This window comes from Vombatus ursinus, unplaced genomic scaffold (genome assembly GCF_900497805.2).
Source record: "Vombatus ursinus unplaced genomic scaffold, bare-nosed wombat genome assembly UNPS02008961.1, whole genome shotgun sequence".
Classification (NCBI taxonomy): Eukaryota; Metazoa; Chordata; class Mammalia; order Diprotodontia; family Vombatidae; genus Vombatus; species Vombatus ursinus.
Genome location: NW_020948739.1, coordinates 223,742 through 246,050, shown reverse-complemented (window position 1 = coordinate 246,050; position 22,309 = coordinate 223,742). Strand labels below are relative to the sequence as shown.

Genomic DNA, 22,309 nt, shown 5'->3' with positions numbered 1-22,309 from the left:
ACTCTGGAGTCTGAATGCAGGTGGAAGCGTACTATTTGCTCTCCTTTTCTTTTGTTGTTTTATTTTGTTTCTTCTTTCTCGTGGTTCCTCCCATTAGTTCTAATTCTTCTTTTCCGCACAACTGATGTGAAAATATGTTTAATATGAATGTATTTGTAGAGCCTATATCAGATTGTATGCCGTCTTGGGGAGGGGGAAGGAGGAGGGGGAGAAAATTTAAAACTCAAAATCTTATGGAAGTGAATGTTGAAAACTAAAAATAAATTAACTTATTTTAAAAATAAATAAAATTTAAAAAACAAAAACAAAAAATACTGTAATAGAGAAGTTATGGATTCACAATGATGTCTGTACATGGCTAACCTACACAGCCATTCAATTTATGGTTTACAACTGAAAAGGGGGGGAAGGGAGGGAGTCTAGGAGCATAGGGATGATGCTTTGCACGTCAGACCGAGGCGCCGCAGAAGCGCCAGAGCAGAAGAGCTGCCGCAGTTTGAGATTCTGGGGTGGGGAGGGCGGGGCCCCGGACCGAATTTCTGGGGACTGTGTGGAAGGCATGGCGCTGTTACTGGACACCATTTTGGGCGACGACGTCATCCGCCTGTACAGGGAGGAGTGGCAGTGGGCTTGCTTGAATTTTCTCAAGTTGTGCAAATATAGTACTGTAATTATTGTCACATTCACAATGTAAAGATATACAAACTGGTGATCCTATAGGTACTGGCTGTGGAGGAGAATGAGTCTTTGTGCAACTGTATAGTAACCAAGCAAGGATTTTTGAGGCAGAAAAAAAATGCCAAGAATTAAGCACCGCAAGAAAAAGGGCTCAGTATTTGTGGTGAACAATGGCAGTGATTGATATGGATCTCAATTTCTTATTACCACAGAAGAAAATCTAAATTACCTTGATGGTGTGCAAACAGTATTTGGTGAAGTAACAGAAGGAATGGATGTAATCAAGAAATGAATGAGACTTTTGTTGACAAAGACTTTGTACCTTAAGGTCCATTTGATGGCCAGGCTAGTTTCCCAATTCTTGATCCATCACCACAACCAACCAAGGAACAACTAGATAGTGGTCAAATAGTAGCAGATGAAGAAGTTAATTAATTAAAGGGGAGAGCAGCTGATGAAATTGAAGAAAATGACTGAGAAGGAGCAAAAACTCAGGTTATTCTTTTAGAAATGGTAGATTTGCCTAATGCAGATATCAGACTTTCAGAAAATGTCCTATTTTGTGTGCAGTTTGAATCTAATGACCACAGATAAAGATCTGGAAATAATATTCTCAAGATTTGGGTCTGTGAAAAGCTCTGAAGTTATTCCTGATTGGAAGACAGAAGAGGCCCTTTGTTATTGCATTTATTGAATTTGAAAAGGAAGAAGATTGTGAAAAAGCCTTTTTCAGAATGGATAATGTGCTTATAGATGACAGAGGAATACAAGTAGATTTTAGCCAGTCTGTTGCAAAAGTTAAAAGGAGAGGGAAAGGAGGGAAATATACCAAGAATGATTTCAAGGAATATGAAAAGGACCAGGAAAAATCTTCTAGGGGCAGCTAGGTGGCTCAGTGGATAAAGCACCGGCCCTGAAGTCAGGAGGACCTGAGTTCAAGTCTGACCTCAGACCAAACACCTGACACTTACTAGCTGTGTGACCCTGGGCAAGTCACTTAACCTCTGTATGCCTAAGTTTCCTTATTTGTAAAATGAGGGCAATAATAACACCTACCTCCCAAGGTTGTTGTGAGGACCAAATGAAATCATATTTGTAAAGCACTTAGTATTTAATGCATGGCACATCATAGGTGCTTAATAAATGCTTGTTTTCCTGTCCCCTCACCCAAGTCCACGGGTCCAAAACTATTTCTTTCCAAAGAGGCAGGAATTTAAGCTGGTGAGATAAAATACAGTGAATTTTTTTTTCTTTTTCTATTTTTTGGGAGGGGTATGATGGGAGTAGAACAGATTGTTTTGTTTTGTTTTTTTAAAAAAAATGTACTGTGAAAAATAACTACCAAGGGGTCACTATCCCTTTCATGAACCTTAGCATAGCCCTCCAAGTGGTGACTGTACCCACAATGGGATTGCTGTGAGGTATAATAAACATTGTAAAGCAGTTTTCTGGCAAGGCCTCGTCCTGTCCTGCTGTGTATCTAAAAGGTCAGACTTACAAATTGACGATAATTAAGCACAACTCCACACCACCAGGGCATTGCCAAATACTGTGTGCTATTTGTGAGGTCTGTGCACCTGCATTCCCTGGCATCAGGGACAGATGGGGACTGAAGGAACCTGTCCCTGTAACCAAGAAGAACGGAAAGAGGGAAACGGTGATAAAGCCGGCTGGTTGGTGCCGAGGAAAGAAAACATCTCATCATGGGGAAAAAATGTTTCCGTCTGAAAGATAAAAATAATTATTATTAGCAAAGAATGAGATAATTAGTCTGGAAGCAGAGAGCCAAGCTATGGATGGAATATGTGTCTCATGGAACAATCAGATCTGGGCACTGATCTGGGGAAGGGACTGGATGGATGGAAGGTGTGGAGATCGTAGTGGAAAAGAAAAAAAAGTCTTTGAAAGCCATCAGCCGGGTACACAGCTGTGGTTGAAGAAGACAAACTCAATCTGAGGCAGTCCTGGCAAAGGGAATTGAATGGAAAGTCAAAGATGAGATCCTGTTTCTTTTCAGAGTTCTTATTAGACTGCTCTGTGGAAAACTATTCTGTCCCCATGACCTATCACAGGAAGCACCCTGCCTTGATTAGGGTGAAGAGGAGAGCCGCTAAACTAGCCTGGTGCTTCAAGAAATAAAAGAGAGAGCAGATTCTCATGAAAACTGGAGAAACTAAGATACAGCCTCACAGAGTTTTTCTCAAATGAAGAAAAGAGGTCAATAAAATGAAGAGAAAAGTTTGCTATTTTTCTCCTTCACTGGTTCAGAAACTGGGGAATGCCACATAAAAATGAAGGAGCCAGGAATGAGTGAGGAATCCCGACAGAACTCATGCATGCTGGAACATATGGAATAAGTTACCGAGAAAAGTAGCTGTAACTGAGGGTTTATAAGAGCTGAAGGGGGGTAGTTATGCTTCTTTTAGAGACAGAGGAGATTGAAGGTGTGGTGAAAAAATGGCAAACCAGGATTAGGATAAAGCAAAACAGAGGAGAAATGTTGGGCCAGGTGAACTTTCACCTACCCTAAAGTGATTTATGTACTTCTGAATGATGAAGCTGGACTTCATTCCTGGGAATAAAGGTGGAGTGTGAACCTGTATGAATCTGACTTTTCTTTAAGAATTCTTTGAGCCATTTACAAGGCTACCTTCAGGAGCTGATCAATCAACCAACAAGCATTTATTAGATGCCTTGGATATACCAGGCATTTTTCTAGCTGCGATGGATACAAAGACAAAAACTAAACAGTCTGATCTCAAGGAGTTGCAGTTTATTTTTGAAATCAGTTTTATTTTGTTTTAGAGAGATTTTATCAGTTTGGAAACTCTCAGTGTACAAACGCCCTCTGCTGATACAGGTCAGCTACTCTTTTATGAATTATAGCCTTAGAGAGTAGCATGGTATCCCCTAAGAAGGGAAGTGACTTACCCAGGGTTGCACAATTAATAAGTAGAAGAGCAAGGATTCAAAGTCATCTTATGGCTCAAAATAGAATACTCTTTCCACTCCCCCAGTAGCATACTAGTTATCTGATGTTTTATCAGACTGGCTAGTTGTCACCTTGGAAGACAGGCTCCTAACAGAACAAAATAAAGGACAGGTACGTTTAAAGGAAAAGTAATTTAGGGAGCTAGAGAGAGCAGGAGATGAGAGTGACAGAGGAAGGGGAGGAGAAGGAGGGAAAGGAGGCATGAATAGGAATCATCAAAAAGGGAAACAGAAATAATCTCTGCAACACATAAGGACCAGTCCTGCCTGAATCCTAACTCTGTCACCAACTTGGAGATGATAACCTTAGAAAAACCCTTACTCAACATGAGCCTGTTACTCTGCTATGAGACCAGCATTTGCCTTCTTTCCTTATTGTATAGCCCCATTTTCTACACCCACTGGGCAAAAACTGTGTCCAATTTTGTGTTTTGTACTGCACAACACCTAGTGTATTATCAACACTCAATAAATGCTAACTAATGTTGTGTTAAGCAATAAATTGCCACCAGATGTTTGCATGGCTTTGGGATCTTCAGATGAAACTGCCTGCACAAAATAGTAGTTTAATTATTACATCATACATCAGTAATGGAGAGCGTCTGCCTGTCTTAAGGCTGAAGACTTAACATTCGACTTGTTGCTGTAGTGTATGAGTAAATGTTCAAGGCAAACTCCCTGAGGGCCAGTATTGGGGAGAGCCAACAATCAGTTTCCCATGACCATCTTGAATTGTTTTGTTCAAAGGCAAACTCTAGTATGCAAACCCCCTAAAGAAGATGTAAGATGTCAAACAAGAAAAATAGAGGCCTCCAGCTGAAATGAAGCTTAAGAATGAGACAAATATCCAGGGCAGCTGCAGAAAGGCAGCTAAGTCAGAATGGCTCCAAAGATGCAATGGCCTGGCTGTCCAGCAAAATTAAAGGTAATTAGCCCAATCCACTCCTTTGCATGTGTAAAAATGTTAACATTCTACCTTTGGAGAGGGGAGGGACTCTTTTATTTCCCTACTGGATTTTCACAGACTAGAGGCTGTAAAGCCAAGTTATGTTTGCATGGAGGATATAACCAGCTCAGGAAGAAAAGCGCTCTCCTAAAGTGAAGGAGAAATGCAAATCAAAGAAACAAGAGAGAAAGTATTGAGGCCCCTGTGGTGGCCTGCTAGCAACAACTAGGAAAATCATACAGCAACCAGCTTTGCCTCAGTCCCCCACCCTGCTGCCAAGTACTATGACCACCAAGGACTATCCAGCCCAGTTTAGAAATCATTTCTTAGGTCTCTTGCCTGAGAATGCTTCTTGCTCCAAAAATGGATTCCACAATGTGTTTATGCTAGCCTGCTTTCTTCTCCTACCACATGGTACAGATTCAGGCTAAATGTTGCCAAGAAATGGCACCAATAGAATTGGACAAAAAGCTATGATTCTGGGAAATGATTATAAATATAATTACTGTTATAATAAAAGTAGGATTTTAGAGTTGGAATGGATCTTTGAGGTCATTTAGTCCAATTCCTTCATTTTATGGATGAAGAAACTGAGGTATGGAGTTAGGTAAACTGTTCCCCACCTCCTACACCTGGGGTAGGGAACCTGCGACCTTGAGGCCGCATGTGGCCTTCTAGATCCTCAAGTGCAGCCCTTTTACTGAATCCAAACTTCACAGAACAAATCCCCTTAATAAAAGGATTTGTACTGTAAAACTTGGACTCGTCAAAAGGCAGATGATGAGGATGAGATCTAGACCCCAAAAAGGAAAAACCCTGGACTTTCCCACATGGCCAAATCTCTGACCTTTGCCCGAGGCTATAATCCCATCCACTGGCTTTTTATTATTGCCTACACCCAACCTCCCAATTCTCTATTACACTTAACCTAGCCTAGCCCTCCATTGTTTTACTTCCCTATGGCTCCAGGCTGCTTCCCACCCTTAATCCCATCTAGGCTCCATTCTCCCTTGGCAACCCCTGGAGTTCTGTTACCTCATAGACTACTTGGCCTCTACCTCATAGACCCCCTAGATCCCTCCCATAGTCTTTCTGTTATATAAAGTCCATCTTCTCTCCATTAAGATGCTCAGATTCTTATTCTTATAATCTAGCCAATAGCTTACTAATGTTCAGACTCCTTAAGAGTCTGCTCAATATGACGGATGTTCTAATAAACCTTGTCTTTGGCTGAAAGAAGGCTTGGGTCGAATTCTTTCAGGCAGATTCCCTGTGTTGTGATTTTGGGGTCCCAGCACCCCTTAACCCCTAAACCTCAAAACAAGGAACTAGCGGCTACAGGTTCCCCACTCCAGAGACCTCCACTCTCTGAAGTTATCTTGCTCTTACTTTTGTCAGAGATTATCCGGCTTCTATTCTGTGTACATATATATGTACATATAGTTGTTTGCATGTTGTTCCCCCTATAAGAATTAGAGCACAGTGACTTTGATTCCTTCGCACTCACCAGTAGCACGTAGCAGGTGCTTAATAAATGCTTGTTGACTGAATAGCAGAGCCAAGATGGAAACCCAGGTCTTCTGACTCCATATCTGATATTCTTTTTATGACATCATAGGATCATAGATCTGGAGAAAGCACTTAAGAAGCCATCTAGTCCAGCTTCACCATTTTGCAGATGAGGAAATTGAGGCCCGGGATAGACTCAGTAGAGGCCTCAACAGAAAACCACACATATAATCAGTGTTAAAAGCAGAATTTGAGCTCAAGTTCTTTAACACCAGAGTCAATACTCTTTCCTCTGTACCACATTGGCTCTGCCTCAAGCAACTGGAGGTTTCTCTGTGTGTAAAAAAAAAAAAAAAAAGATGTCCCATACAATAAACTTATGAAGGAAAGAATACAAGTATTATCTCCATTTTACATCTGAGGAAACTAAGGCTCAAAGAAATGACTTGCCCATAGTCATGCGGGTGGTAAGTGTGGGAACCAAGATTAAAACTCAGTTCTCCTAACTCTGAGTCCAGTGTTCTTTCCAACCACATCACACTGTTTCTCCTATACATTAGATGGATCTTTTATGAAGGACTTACGGACAGGCATGAACAAAAATTACACAGAATAAGAAGGTATGGATTCATTGCATGAGATGAGAGATCTATTGAATGACTGAAAAATATGAGTTAATGGAAATAATTCCCCTTTTGTTTTAGTAACTTGTCTGTCACAGTTCAGTTGCCTGGCTCTGGAAAGACATCATACAGGGTATGGCAACAGACTCCGCAAGTGTGTGTATGTTCTTACTTCAGAAGTACTGTCTTTCTTTTTTTACTTCCTTTTTATGTTTTACTGATACTCTTTTTTTTTTACAATGTTGTCACTTTCCCCAGACTTTACATATATGATCCTCCTTTGTAACAAGTACAGTCAATAAAAACAAATCAATATATTGGTTGCACCTAAAAATGTATGCCTCATTCCATACATCTACTTTATATACATCTTTCTGCCAAGAATTGGGAAGCGTGCTTCATCATCAATCTTCTGAAATTTATCATCGATCAGAGTTCTGAAGTCTTTCAATGTTGTTCAAAGTCTTTCTTTACATTATTCCAGACATTGTATAAATTATTCTTCTGGTTCTGTTTCTTTTATTCTACATCAATTCAAACAAATCTTCTCAAGTTTCTCTGAATTCTACATATTCATCATTTCCTACAGTATAGTAATATTCCATTATATTCACATACTACAATTTTTCTAGTCATTCCCCAGGTTATGGGTACCTAATTGGTTCCCTGTTCTTTGCTACCAAAAAAATACTGATGTAAACATTTTCCTATATGTGGGACCTTCCCCTCTGTTTATGACCTGCTTGGAGTATACACCTAATAATGCTATCACTGAGTCAAAGGGTAGGTACAGTTTAATGACTTTGGCAGGGCATAATTCGAATAATTTCCACTAACGATGATTCTTGCTATGATCCATGGGTGTGCTGGTAAGGCATTGGCCACTAGGCGGCGCAGTGATTAGTGTGATTAAAAATTATCCAAGGGTCAGTCCATTGATTAGGTACTGCTGCCAGTCAGTGAACCAACACACAGATAGTTTATCTGCATGTTTTATTTACCCTTAGAGCACAGGCTCATCGGTATGAAAAAAACAGCGAGCACAGAGCAGTAGCTTCAGCAACCTTATAAAGAATGTGAATGCATGAGCTGCAGAGAAAAGAGGAATTTTACAGAAAGCAGGAGGGGAAAATAAGAGTGTACATGTTTGAGAACAAGTAACAGAAGGAGCATGATATGGACATCTGCTAGCTAGTCAACACAGGAGCTGTAGCTTCTTTCCCAGTCTTTATTTTGCAGGTATTGTGACCTTTGAGCTTCCAGGAATAGTTTCTGGAAGCTCAAAATACAAATATTCTACAAAATTCTACAAAATACGAATACAAACTACAAAAAGAGTCCTCTTTGTACCATAGCAATGGCAAGAAGTCTGAGCCAGAGTTTCTTTTCCATCATAGTCTTTCTCTTAATATAGTGCCAGCAAGACACTTGAGTCAGAAAGTCTCTCGCCACAATTGAGTGCTATGCCTGGAGTCAGGAAGACTTGAGTTCAAATCTAGCCTCAGACATTTACAAGCTGACCTTGGGCAAGTCACCTAAGCAGTTTGCCTCAGTTTCCTCAACTGTAAAATGGTGTTGATAGTAGCACCTACCTTCCAGAGTTGTGGTGAGGAGGAAATGAGATAATATTTGTAAAGCACTTATCACAGAACCTGGCATACAATGGATGCTATATAAATGTTATTATTATTATTATTATAAAATGTTTAACTGGCTTAATCTGCATTATTTACATTTTATCCATCACTTTCTTAAGTCTAGACAATCAAGAAAACAATTGTAAATGTTCATGCTGGATTAGCTTGAGTACACCATTGCCCTGACCCCATTATTTAAACACAAATATGACCCCAAACTGCTATGCCCTTCAGAGATTTTTGGCTCCTCTCTCATCAGGAGGCTGTCAGCTTCCATGTCTTGATATCATTGTTCTGTACTCCTCATTCAAATCTGCTGCCTTATTTTATGTTATTTTTCCCAGAATTGTGAGTTAGCATAGGGAATTCTTGGCGGGGGGAACTTTCTACCAATGTGGATAAGCACCTATTTTGCAACTTACCTAGTCTTAGGCAATTTACTGGGGCACCCCAAGGTTAAAGGATTTGCTCAGTATCTCACAGCCAATATGTATCAGAGTCAGGTCTTGAATTCAGGTTTTCCTGTTTCTAAAGCCAGCTCTTTCCATTTTTCCACACTGACTCTTCTGGCTAATTTTACACAGAATTTCCTGTGGAGAACCTTACAGCAGTTCATCTTTCCAGAGTAAAGTGCATGGCTTTTTCACTTAGTTCATCAGTCAAGAGCACATTCATGATCTTGATAGGTGAGGTTGCCAGAAGTGGGAATTACTGCATCATATACCACTTTCTGTAGTGTTTTCACATAACTAACTACCTCACTTGATTTTATATAACTTCCTTTAACAGAAAAAATAAGTAGATACAAGTTAAGTGACTTGAAAATTGGGTCATTCAGAGATTTTCAGTACAGAAGAATTTGTTGTCATGGTATTTTACCCATGTTTTGATCAGAAATTTCTTAAGTAAATGTATTGCACTATTGATTCACTGTGACAAGGGTTTTTTTGGGGGGGGTTCCCACTTTCAGAGCACTTGGCTGAATGAACATATTGGAGTTTTCTTTCACTTGCATATGTGGTTCTATCTGTGCTTTTAAGTTGATTGTTGGAAATTGTTAAGAAAAAATAGACTGATTTTTAATACACATGGGAATTTTGATAAATGTGAAATGCTAAAAACTGGCGAAAGTATTATAAAGATACACTGATGAACTCTGACCTGGAAAAATTCCCTAAGGAAAAGAATTTAGGAATAAAGGTGTCTGGTTGAGTACTATCAGCTGCCAAGGACTCATCGGTAGTTAGAATAACTGGCCACATTTTAAAGGGATGTTTTCTGTATGTGTGGGGGAGGAGGAGAAGTGTAATCAGATTAAGATAAATAATAAGATATAAAATAAAAAAATTTTTTAAAGTACAATGTTATCATGCCAATGAATCTTACATTGTCTTCAAGACCATGGTCCTATCTAGTCCAGGATCATATCAACTTCAGAGAAAAAGAAAAGGTGGAAAGAAGCCCAGGAAAAAAGAAAAAAAAAAACCATTACTGAGCCTGTTGATTGAAACTTTCCTCTTCCAGGGAATACACATTCCCCTTGCCCCCTTCCTTCACTCACACTCAGACCCCCTCGGCCCCGCCCAGTTCCTCCCATTCTGTCCTGGAATCAAGCCTAAGATTAACTGTTAAGAGGGAATCATTCTCCCAACAGTAACAGTATATGTGGCCACAGACACTTTTCTTCTGGATTTGGAGAAGTTGCAATGGGGGAAAGGGGAGAGCTGGGGGGTGGATAAGAGTGTTGGAAGAGTTCTATACAGCATATTATGTGTGACCTATTGCCATACTCTAGACAAACTATGCAGAAATCTCATTTTTCTTTTGCAATCCAACACAATTGGAGACTTTGGGCGAGAGTGCTCTACTCCTGTTTTAGGGAGAACAGAAAGAAAAAAGGAAGGGAGAGAATATATAACCCACAGATTATAGATGCTTAGTTTCCATCTCAGAGGTTAGAGATCTAGCTCTTTAAAATATAATACTGGTGCCCTATGCAAGAAAATTAGGAATTTTAAAAGTTTAGAATTGTTGCAAAGTACTCAAAGATATCTTCTTTTCATCTATTTATTCCTTAATTCAACAAACTATATTGAATGTCTGCCATGTACGTTAGATGTTTTCAGATGACAGAAATATATAAACAATATTATCCTGATCCTCTGAATTTATGTTCTAGTGGAAGAAATAAGATGTTTATACAAATAGCCATAACACAAGTCATTGTGGTCTGTGATAAGACTCAGAGAATCAAATGTAGTAAGTTCTACAATAATTCAGGGAAGAGAGAAAGGAGAGCTCATTTTATCAGCATCAGGTTATGGAGAGCTCACGTATAGAATGAGCAATTCCCAAACTTTGTGACAGGGTATTAAAGACAGACAGGTGATTTTATGACCACTAGAAATCTTCACAGCTGAAACAACAAACAGGATGAAGAAATGAGATAAATTTCCACAAGGAAAAGGAACAATCACTCTACTGCATACAATCTTGTTGGGCTTAAAGTGTTTGATTTCTCATAGGGGGGCTCTGATTGAAATATAGGTCAAAGCCTATAACAATAAATACTATTACAATGAAAATCTCTGCATCGACAAAAGATTTCCAAGTCACTCCTCCTCACTGGACCTCAGTTTCCTCAACTGTAAAAGGAAAAGTCTAGACCAGATTATCTCTAAGGCCTCTTCCAGCCCTAAAACTACATGGACAAACCAATGGCACTCATAGTGATAGGACTGCTGACATGTAGTATCCAGTTTCTGAGCATTACAATGGGAACTTCCAAATGCTTGTCTTGCATGGTTATGGTAACATGGTGGAGAACTTTAATAGGTCAGGAAACCTGCATTTTTAAACCCCCAAAAATCAGCATGGAGAATTTTTTTGGTGGGGGAAGAGGGGGATTGGGGAGTTCATTTGTGCCTCTTACTAGAGTTTTAACTAGGGTTGGGGCACCAATCCATTCCCTTAAGGAACTGAAATTTGGAAAATGCTAATAACACTTTCAGTCTTTTATCAGACAAAAAAAGCAACTGAGCGTAGTGCCTAGCTAGCAACAATCATTAGCAAAAACAAGAAACTTCCAGATAACATACTTCCTCCCCAAACTGGCCATCCCCCAGGCGAAGTCCTCCCACCCCACTGCCGTCTTGTTTCTTCATTACCCTATCATCAGGCAATGACCTTTCAGCAGCAGCTTCCACAGAAGCTGATGTACTGGGTTTTCCCAAAGTACTTTTTTCATCTGACTTACAGCTGAAACCTCCTATACCTGCTGTCTCCCTCATTAGAAAGTGAGCTCCTTAAGAGCCAAGTCTGGCTCCATTTTTCTACTTGTTTCCCCAGGAGCTTAACAGAGTACTGCTAGCTGCCCCTATCCTTAAGAATAGGGACCATTTAGTTTTTGTTTGTATATAATCCCAGCATGTAGCAGGGTGGTTGGCATTTAAAAGTCACACCAAATTAGACTTCTTGCTGTTCCTCATATATGGCCTGTGTTATTACACTGGCTGTTCCACATGCTTGGAATGTACTCCCTCCTCACCTCCAGCTCACAAAATCCCTAGTTTCCTTCAAGGCACAGAACAACTTCCACCTTCTACAGGGGGCCTTTCCTGATTACCCTTCCCCCTCCACAAATACTGAGACTTCTTCTCAGAATCATCCCATATTTATTGTATATCTATTTTATATGTAGACAGCTAGGTGGTACAGTGGATAGCGTGCCAGGCCTGAAGTCAGGAAGACCCTTCTTTTTGAGTTCAAATCTGACCTCAAATACTTACTAGCTGTGTGATCTTGTTTTGCCTCAGTTCTTCATCTATAAAGTGAGCTGGAAAAGGAAATGCAAACCTCTCCAGGATCTTTGCCAAGAAAACCCCAAATGGCGTCACGAAGTGTCAGACATGACTGAAATGAATGAACAACAAATTGTATACATACCTATACATACACTTACGCATTGTCTCCTTAATCTAGATTCTAACCTGCTTGAGGGCATGGCCTTTTTTTTTTATTTTGTCTTAATGTGCCCAGAACTTAGCATAGTATCTGGCACACAGTAGGTACTTAATAAATGCTTGCTGACAAATTGAAAATCTGACTGACACTGCAGATAGACAATGAACTAAACCCAGAACTGAATGGAAAGAAGAGATTACATTGAATTGCTTTTGGGAATTTGCATGGTTCTTTCAGTGATCCCAAGCTTCTCCATGAAACTATAGACTCAAGATGGGATGACTTGGAGTTCAGGCCTCCTACAGCGCCTCTGACACATACTGGACATAGTAAGTCCCCTTAACCTCTCTGTGCCCTGGGGCAATTCTCAAAAAAAAAAAAATTGCAAAGCAGTTGCTGCTCTGCACTGATAGAGGGAGCTCCTCACTAAGAGTTCCTTATACTAATGAAGAGTTGTTGCTGTTGTTCGTCCTTGGTTCTGAAGAGGCCCAGGATTCGTTTGGGTGACCTAAGAGTCTCACAGGCTACAAACAGGCCCTGCTCTCCAGGAGCTCACATTCTAATGGCCCAAATGAATGTAATAGCCTATTACTATACCACAAAAATGATGAATGCGAAGAAGTCAGTGAAGCAAGGGGAAACCGATGCATAAGCAATCCTAGAAAAGAAAGGTACACACTGACTAGGTAAATGAAAGGAAAAAACAAAGAAAAGAAAACTGAAAACTGGTCATTCCATTGACCAAGAAGCTAGACTTGAATAAGAGTTGAGAAAATGTACCTCCTTCTCTTTCTCTTTCAGAGGTAGGGTACCGATGGTGTGGAATACTGCACATAGAGGGTGTTCCAAAAATCATCATGCTTTCAACTATGAAAACTTAAAACTGAACTAAGACTTTTGGGACACCATATCACACTGATCATCATATTGGTGAATTGGTTGGTTTTGCTGAACTGCCTTTTTTCCTCAATTTTTTTATTCTTTGTTACATGGGATAGCATATTGGGGAAGGTGAGGGGAAGTAGAGGGATGTCATCAGAAATGAAGGAGAACGGCAAAAGAAACATCAATGCATTTGGAGTAAGATGACCTGAGTTCAAATCAATCTCTCTGGGCCTCAGTTTCCTCATCTATAAAATGAGAAAGTTAGACTGAATGGCCTCTGAGGTACCTTGTAGCTCTAAATCTATGATCCTACATACCACAGAATCATAGATTTATGTGTGCATATATACACATGCATATAGAAATCTGTGTACATATATACAGATATATTTGGGGGGTACATGTGTATACCCACACATACATATATCATAGAATCATAGATTTATATATATATATAAAGATTTTTATTTATTTATAGATTGTTTATTATTATTTATATAAATATACATAAAGCTTAATACACATATTAAGATATTTCTACATAATCTGTATATACATAGAGAAAAAAGGGGAATACTTAAACACTCTTTTAGATCCTTGAGACAGACTACTATGGCAGTGCTAACCTTGGCATTGCTATCGTTAAAGGACTGTTCCTTGTTTCTGCCACCAAACATCAGATGCATTGATAGCAACGAGACTGAAGGAAGGGGAAAGAATCTGTTTTGCAGTTAAGAAAAAGCAAGTACTCAGATTTCTCAGGCCATTTGAAATCCCACCAGAGAAGAACTTGATTTCGGCATTCTTAAACACTCAGTGATGATGTACCAAGTGGTCTTTCCACATCTAATGATGTATTTTCAGGACCAGAGTTTCCTCAAGGTTTTCCAAGCCTTCGGGCTGCTGCTCCTTTTTCAAATTACCAAGATGATAGCATCCCAGGGAGGAGGGTGATTAGTCTAAACTCTCCACAGCTGTGAGAGATGAAAGCACAAATTCCACTCAAGATTCATCTTCTTCTGGACTGAATTTACCTACGTGACACCAAGGAGGAGCAGAGGGACCACTTAAAAGAACTGGACCAGCATCAATGCTATTCCATTTCTTCCATCACATTAACTGTTGGGAGACCTGGGGCTCTTCTGCCGGCTGCCTCCAGTGCAGCACACACCAAAGTCATTGCAAGGGGCCAAGGGAGATGGATGGTTAGAAGGCCTTCGGATGGGAGGAGGAGGGAAAGCAGAGCCCAGTTGTGCAAACACAATTGTTACGCTTGGGAATTCAAAAAGGCGTTGCAGTTCATTATTTGTAGAACCAGGAGGACGATAAAACACCTTGCAACAGAAGGGACTTCACCTGGGGCCATGTGTGCAGGGCAGCCTATGGCTCCAGATTCATGCTAGCAAGCCTCTGACTCATCAGTAACCCATGCTGGAAAGAGCAGGCCCAGAGTTTTCTGTCAATTACCTGGAAAAGCCAGCCAGGTTTTGTTTTCTTAATTTAGCCCACCTCCTCCCTAAAAATGTGTCCTTGAGTTACTAAGCAAACATAATAATATACAGCCTGCCCCTTCATCATTTTTATTAATATGTTATCCACCGAAGGTGTTTGGCTACGGGCCCACACAGGCCATCTGACCTTCTGTGAGTCTAAAGACTAGGAAAGGGATGTGTGAGGAGACAAGGAACTCACATCTTTGTTTATATACACTTACAAATATAGAGATAATAAATTATGTTTTGCGCTCTGGAAAATCAAAGGAAAATGGGAAAAGTCCAACATGAAATGTTCTCTTAAAAAAAACAAAAACAAAAACAAAAAACAAATTGTCCTTACCAGATTATTTGTGTGAACTGAAGGGGGAGACTGTAAAATGGTTTTAATTCACACATTGAACTATCTGCTGAATAACTGTCCATTACAAGTCCATGTCTGCATCTGGGTTTTTAAATAGGCTGTTATCTATCATCTTACAGTTTGCAATATGGCCCTACAGAACATATGTAATGTGTGGCCTTCCTTCCAAGGATTCCAAACCCAACTGTAATCTTTCCTAGGCAAACTGGAGAAAGGAAATGGAAAAGTCAAGAGACCTATTGAAAATCTGAATGAGCTTTAAAATGAGTTCTCAAAATCCCCCAATCTGGAAGAATGATAGCAAGTGGTTTTCTAAGGACATGCCATAAGTTTCACTGGGCGTGCTGCAAAATTTGGGGTACAGCATTATTGCTGATAAAAGGCAATGTACAAATGATTTTGTTTAATATAAATTTTACTTATCTGGCATATAAAACTCAGTAAGTATTCACAAAGTAAAGAGAGATTGCCTGTAGATTTAACATACTAACCAAAAAACACTTCAGACCTTGAATTGGGAAAGAACACAGCAAAAATAGCTGTTCTTATTGAAGGAAAACTGCATGTGTATGACTCTCCCAATTCTCCAGTACTGTCACTAACTTTTAGATGTTCCCAATACCACGAAACTTCATGGCAAAGAATGCTGTGCCATGAACAAAAAAATGTTTGAGAACCACTAATCTACAGTTTGGTTGTATGTATTATTTTATAAAATCTGGAAGGGGATGGTGCTTTACTTCCCACGGGGAAAAAAAAGGCATACAGCAAAAAAACCCTCATCTTAATTGTATTTTCTTTTTATATTATTTATGCAAGTGCTCGGCACACTCCTATAACTTAAAGTCCAGAAAAATAACAGTGAATTTGAAGTCCGAGGACCTGGATTTGATTCCATCTCCGCCACCTGTGTGGTCTGGGGCAAGTCACAGCCTTTCTGGTCTTAGTTTCCTCAACTGTAAAATGAAATGTCCTTCAAGGTCCCTTAAATTTATAAATCTGTGATCACAGAATTTCAAAGAGAAACCAAAAGAATCCCTCTAAACTGGCCAAACTGGGTGACCAGAGAAGAATTTGTGATATCTGTCAACCACTATTGGTATTATGGCACCATGTATTTCTGGCAAAAATTACAGTCAGTTCTGCTATAACAACGTATGCATTCCTGAAAATCACCTGGCTATGCAAAATTATGCACTAAAAACCATAGGGGCTATGGGGAAAATGAGGTTAGGAACTCAACACTCAAAAACTTCATCAGCCACACATAAAAAGACAAAGATAGGAACACAATAAAAAATGGTAACACGGTTTTGTATATGTTAAATGGTTAAGAAATACACAAGTACTACAATAAATAGTGATTGTCTGGGACCTTGGGATGCTATGCAGCCTATGCGTAGTTCCCACAGAACCAGGGCTGGGACTGGCAAAATCGTGGCATTTGGGGTGAGAGGTAGAAGAAAATCTGGAGGCACACCGGCCCTTCTCTGCCCCCAGTTCCTACTACATCGGAAGGTACACAATACACAGGTTATTTTACCTTGGCCAAGACCTGAACTTTGCTCTAAGCTGGCCTTAGAAGGGTGGCAAATTGTGAGGTATTATAAAGTTGTACAGTTTTCTGTGTATTCTCCAAGTTTCCTGTGAACGAAATTGCCCATAAACAAGCACAAAATTTGCTTTATGCTCAATTCATTCCCTAATATATCAGTCAAGATGGAACAAATTTGAGTTTTCAAAACAAGCAGAGCAGACTGCATTTTTAATGTCAACTGTTGTAAGGATAAATCATCAATATTAGACAATCTGAATTTTCTTCCCTCAGGATCCTCAGAACCATCAACCCCTAGGCCAGAAGACAATCTAGGGATGATTCATATAACCCCCATTTAGGGACTACTGTAAATAAGAGCAGAACCCCTGGGAACTCTGAGATAACCCTAACAGTTTTATCTGAAACCAGTTAAGGAATATAGCAAGAAGCATTCAGTACCATCCTCAGGGAAAAGTGTGAAGCTGGTGAAAGCATTCTTCCACCCGTAATCCCCTCAAACTCATCCTAAGCCTGGCCCTCAGTCAAGCAACAAGCATTTATTAAGCATTTACTAAATGTCCAACACTGTGCCAAGGACTGTAATATGGCCCACTGACTCCTCAGGCTATATTACACCCAGCCAAGTCCTGGGTTCTACATTAGACCTTCCCCTCCTTCCTCTTCATTGTAGAAACCAGGACAGAAAGCCTTTCCCAACCCCTCCTAATTCTCCCCTCTGATGATTCCTTACTATTTATCCTGTACATAACCTTTTTGTATATTATAGCTGTTTAGACGCAGTTACCCCCATTAGATTGTGACCTCCTTATGGGCAGAGGATGCCTTTCTTTGTTTCCCCTGGGCTTAGCAAAGTGCCAGACACACAGTAGGGGCTTAATATTTATGGACTGACTCTGCCACATCCCACTTACTCAAGTCACTGTTCTCTGGTGTGGTATAGTTAAAAGAGTACTGGATTTGGGGTCATAAGACTTGAATTTAAAACCCAGCTGTGCCACTTACTGCTTTTATGGTCTTGGGCAAACTCCTTCCTCTTTCTCAGTTTCCTCATCTGTAAACTTAATGGGTGAGATCAACTGATCCCTAAGGTCTCTCCCAACTCAGATTCCATGAATTCCTATAAGAACTAGCTAATCTGATGGATTAATCTCTACTCAAGCATAAAAGACAACAATAAACAATGTAAAGTAGAAACCATAATTCAAAGGAGGCAAATCTGACCTCATAGGTTTTGCTAAGACTTGATAGGATATAACTCATAACTGAGAAATTGCTATGGAATGCTATGCCTTATTTGAAAGGGAAAGATTAGGAAAAAAAAAGGACTAGAAAAGCAACACTGTACACTGGAATATGTGCTTATTTGAGGAAATCCATGAAGCAAATGGGGAGGTAAGATGGAGCTTATTTGGAAGAGGATCAATGGAAGAAAAAACTCAAGTAGTATTATACTAAGAATATACTAAAGACCACCTGGTCAGTAGGAAGAAATCAATGATGAATCCAAGGAATTAATCACTTGACTTAGATGCATGATATAGTGATGGTAAGAGACTTCAACAATCCCAGACATCCCTTAGAGATTCCTCTCTACTGAAAATATCAGTCAGTAAATAAGCATTTATAAGCACTGTTATGTGCCAGGCATAGTGCTAAGCCCCTGGGACCAAAAAAAAAAAAAAAGAGGCAAAAGACATTCCTTGCACTCAAAAAGCTCACAGTCTAATGAAGGAGACAACAAGCAAACAAATATATACAAACAAGTTATCTATATCTATATCTATCTATGTATCTATCTATATATCTATATATGTACAGGATAAATAGGGTAAAAAAATAAGATCCAATTTACATATTTTTCCTTTCTTAGAAAGTGTCCTTAATTCTTGTAACAAATCATCAACATATTGTTTCCAGTTTTTTGGAAATCCAAAAAAAAGAAGAAAAAAAAAAGAAGAAAGGCACCAGAGTTAAGAAAGGTTGAAAAATACTTCCTATAGAAGATGGGATTTTAGCTGAGACTTAAAGGCAGCTAGGTGGCAAAGTAGATAGAATACCTCGCCTAGAGTCAGAAAGACTCATCTTTCTAGATTTCAAATCTGGCCTTAGAACACTTACTAGCTGAGTGATCCTGGGCAAGTCACTTAACCCCATTTGCCTCAGTTTCCTCATCTGTAAAATGAACTGGAGAAAGAAGTAGCAAACCACTCCAGTATCTTTGCCAAGAAAACCCCAAATGGGGTCACGAAGAATCGGACACAACTGAACACCAAAGAGGTGTTACATGAGGTGGGGGATAAGTTGTGTGATGAGAATGTATAGGAAACTCATCAACCAGCTTAGGTTGTTAAAATACACATACAAATCGTTTGATGAAAATTGTTTCATGAGAACTAAAATTAAGGAAAAAACTGAGGCTTGTGGTAGATACTAAAAAACAGAGCTACCTTTTATATTATTTTATTTTTTGAGATTGAGTCTCTCTATCTCACCCTGGCTAGATGTGGCTGCTCATAAGCCAATCCCAATACTGATTGGCAAAGAAACTTTGACCTGCTCCAGTTCTGACCTGGTTCAATTCAACCTTCCTCAGGTAGTCTCGTGACTTTCTGATCTCGGGGTCTCAACATATTAATGCCAAACTTAGTGTACGCATCTGATGGGCTTTAGCCCTACTTTAGCTCTGAGCTCCCGAGGTCCAGTGATTTGTCAGCCTCTGCCTTCGCCAAATCAGTGACAACAGGGCAAGCCTCACCATGACCAGACTGAACAGGACTTTTTGAGCAATGATGGTAAGCAGTAAGAAAAAGATCCAAAAGGGGTGTAGCATAGTACTGCTGGTGGGTGAGGGGTTGGGAGATGGGATGATGACAGCAGATAATGGAGAAGTCAAAATTATTCAATTCTTATTTTATTCCTATTTTCTCTCCAAAAAAGAATGATTTCCAGATTCTGAAGGAGAGAACAAAGATTAACAGGGATTGAAATTCAAGATATATAAGGAGATGGTCAGAGAGCAAGGAACTGCCTTCAATGAGTTCAAGATTTCAGACCCAGACAAACTATATCCCTCAGGGCCAAAAGAAAGGGTAAAGTGGATCTTTGAGTCACTATCAGTAGGACTGGAAATAAGCAGAAGACACTGGAATTGGCAGATTCCAGATCGTTGATTAACTTTAATTCCAAGCAAAATTATAGACTGTGTAATAAAAGGAATGATCTGTAAGAATTTATAAAGTGAAGCCCCAGCATGTGTTCTTCAAAAGCAGATTAACTTTATGCCAAATGAATTTCATTTCCTTTTTTGACAGGGTTACTAGGTTGGCAGATTAGAGAAATGTGATAGATATGGAATGCCTGGATTCAGCAAAGCATCTGGCAAAATCTGTCCTGATAGTCTCATGGAAAAGATGGAGATATATGGATTAGACAGCATTAAAGAAAGGGAGATTCAGAACTATCTGAATGACAAGCATAGTGATTAATGGATCTATGTTAACCTGAAGAAAAGTCTCTAGTGAAGTGCTCCAGAGGTCTATCCTTGGCCTTCTTCTGCTCAACATTTTGACAAAGGCATCGATGAAGGCATTAAAAACAGGCTCATCAAATGTGTCGAGTGGGGCAAACAGATTTGAGGATGAAAAGGGGATTTGAATAGAAGACAGGTAGACATTATGGGGCAGAGGTGTCAAATTTGTGGCCCATGGCTGCAAGTCCAAAACTCCCAAGCATGGCCTGAATCAAATTAAGATGTGACTGGGAAACGTCTAATGCCCCCACCCAAAAAAATACAATACAACATAGATAATGTTAATTTATGGTATTCTAAATCAGTATGTGGATGGCAGGGATCCATTTCTCTTTGAGTAGAGAGTTTTGGACCTGAAGTGAGGAAGACTTGAGTTTGAATGTTGCTTAGGACCCTTACTAGCTTTAACCTTGGGCTAATCACCTAATTTCTATCAGTCTCAATTTCCACATCTGCAAAATGGGGATAATAATATTATCCTTCATTCACCTCCAGGCTACACCCTGACTCTGCTGCCTTTCTCTGTTCCCTAGTCACTCAACACCAAGTTCTTTGATCCAGTGACAAAGATCCATGAACAGGGCACTCCATCTCTCAGCTCTGGCCATTTTCTCTGGTTGTCTCCCATGCCTGGAATGCTCTCCCTCCTCCACTCTGACTACTGCCTTCCCTGGCTTTCTGTAAGTCCCAGTTAAAATCCCATCTTTTACAAGAAGCCTTTCTCAACCCCTCTTAATTCTAGTGCCTTCCCTCCGTTAAGTATTTCCTATGTTTCCTGTATATAGCTTGTTTATATATAAGTCCTTGTTTTCTTCCCCATTAGATTGTGAGCTCCTCAGGACAGAGAGTGTCTTCTGCCTTTTTTGGTATCCTCAGTGCTTAGCACAGTGCTGGGTACATAGTAGATGCTTAATAAATGCCCATTGACTGATTTCCCTCACTCCTTCCCCGTCTTTCAGTTTCCTATCCTACATTAGGTCATCTTTTATAGTCTGATTATAGGCAGCCTAAGAGAAGGAGAAAGGCTCACTCTTTCCCTCAGTATTACCGGGAACAGATACTGCTTACCCGCTCTACAGATCAATTGCCAGGGCCTCCTGATTAAAATAACAACAATAATCAAGTTGGAGGTCAGAATCTGGATCCAAAAAGATTTCACCATACTAGACCAAGGAGCTGCATCTAAGATAGAACAGAACAGATAACTGTAAAGCTTTATATTGTTTTAAAAAATCAACTGTGTAAGTTCAGAATGAAAGAATAACTAGACAGTCAGTCAACAAGCATTTTATTAAGTGCCTACTATGTGCCAGGCACTGTGCTAAGCCCCTGGGGATACAAAGAAAAGTAAGATAGTCCCTGACCCCAAGGATTTCACAATTAATGGGGAAGACAAAAAGGAAACCAATATGTGTGAAGAAGCTATATACAGGATAAATAGGGAGTAATAAATAGATAGTCAGATTGATCCAGAGTCTAGTATTCAGTTCTAGGTACCACTCTTTAGTCAAGAAGCTGACAAACTCAAGTGCATCGGGAGGAGGAGAACAAGAAGAACAATGAGGAAATTAAGCCTCAAGAAGAGGAGATAGAGTGTGTATGGAACATAACAGCCAACTTCAAGAATCATCATGTGGAAGAGGATTAGGCTTGTGCTTAGCAGCCACAATGTTTATAGAAAGACAGATTTTCACTTGATATGAGGGAAAACTTTCTAAACAATGAGCACTGTCCAAGGTTGCCTCAGAGGATACTGGGTTTCCCCTCACTGGAAGTCTTCAAGCGGAAACTGGATGACCACTTACTGGGAATATCATAGGGGCTGTCTTCAGGTCTGAAGTTCTTTGCTTGAACAGTTGAAAGCCCCTGAGGTTGCAGGGGGGCTGGGGGGGGGGGGGGGGGGGAGGAGAGAAAGAAGTAAAGGGGGAGGTAAATGGGGATAGGGAGGGAGACAGAGCATTTCCATTTGAAGAGGTGACACAATAAACCAAAGAAGTTAATTTCTACAGATGACATTGCAAAACCAGCAGTAAGAGGTGGCAAAGAGAATTTGGGACAACGAAAGCCTTTCAAGTCACTACACCACCTAACTTCACCTACACTTAGAATTAGGTTGATCCAGTCCTTTATGTC

The 22,309-nt window shown here is 39.9% G+C and overlaps 1 pseudogene; it reads left to right on the top strand.

Moving 5' to 3' along the window:
- The first annotated feature begins 559 nt into the window (after positions 1 to 559).
- On the top strand, positions 560 to 1,565 carry LOC114034300 (annotated as a pseudogene).
- The last annotated feature ends 20,744 nt before the right edge of the window (positions 1,566 to 22,309 follow it).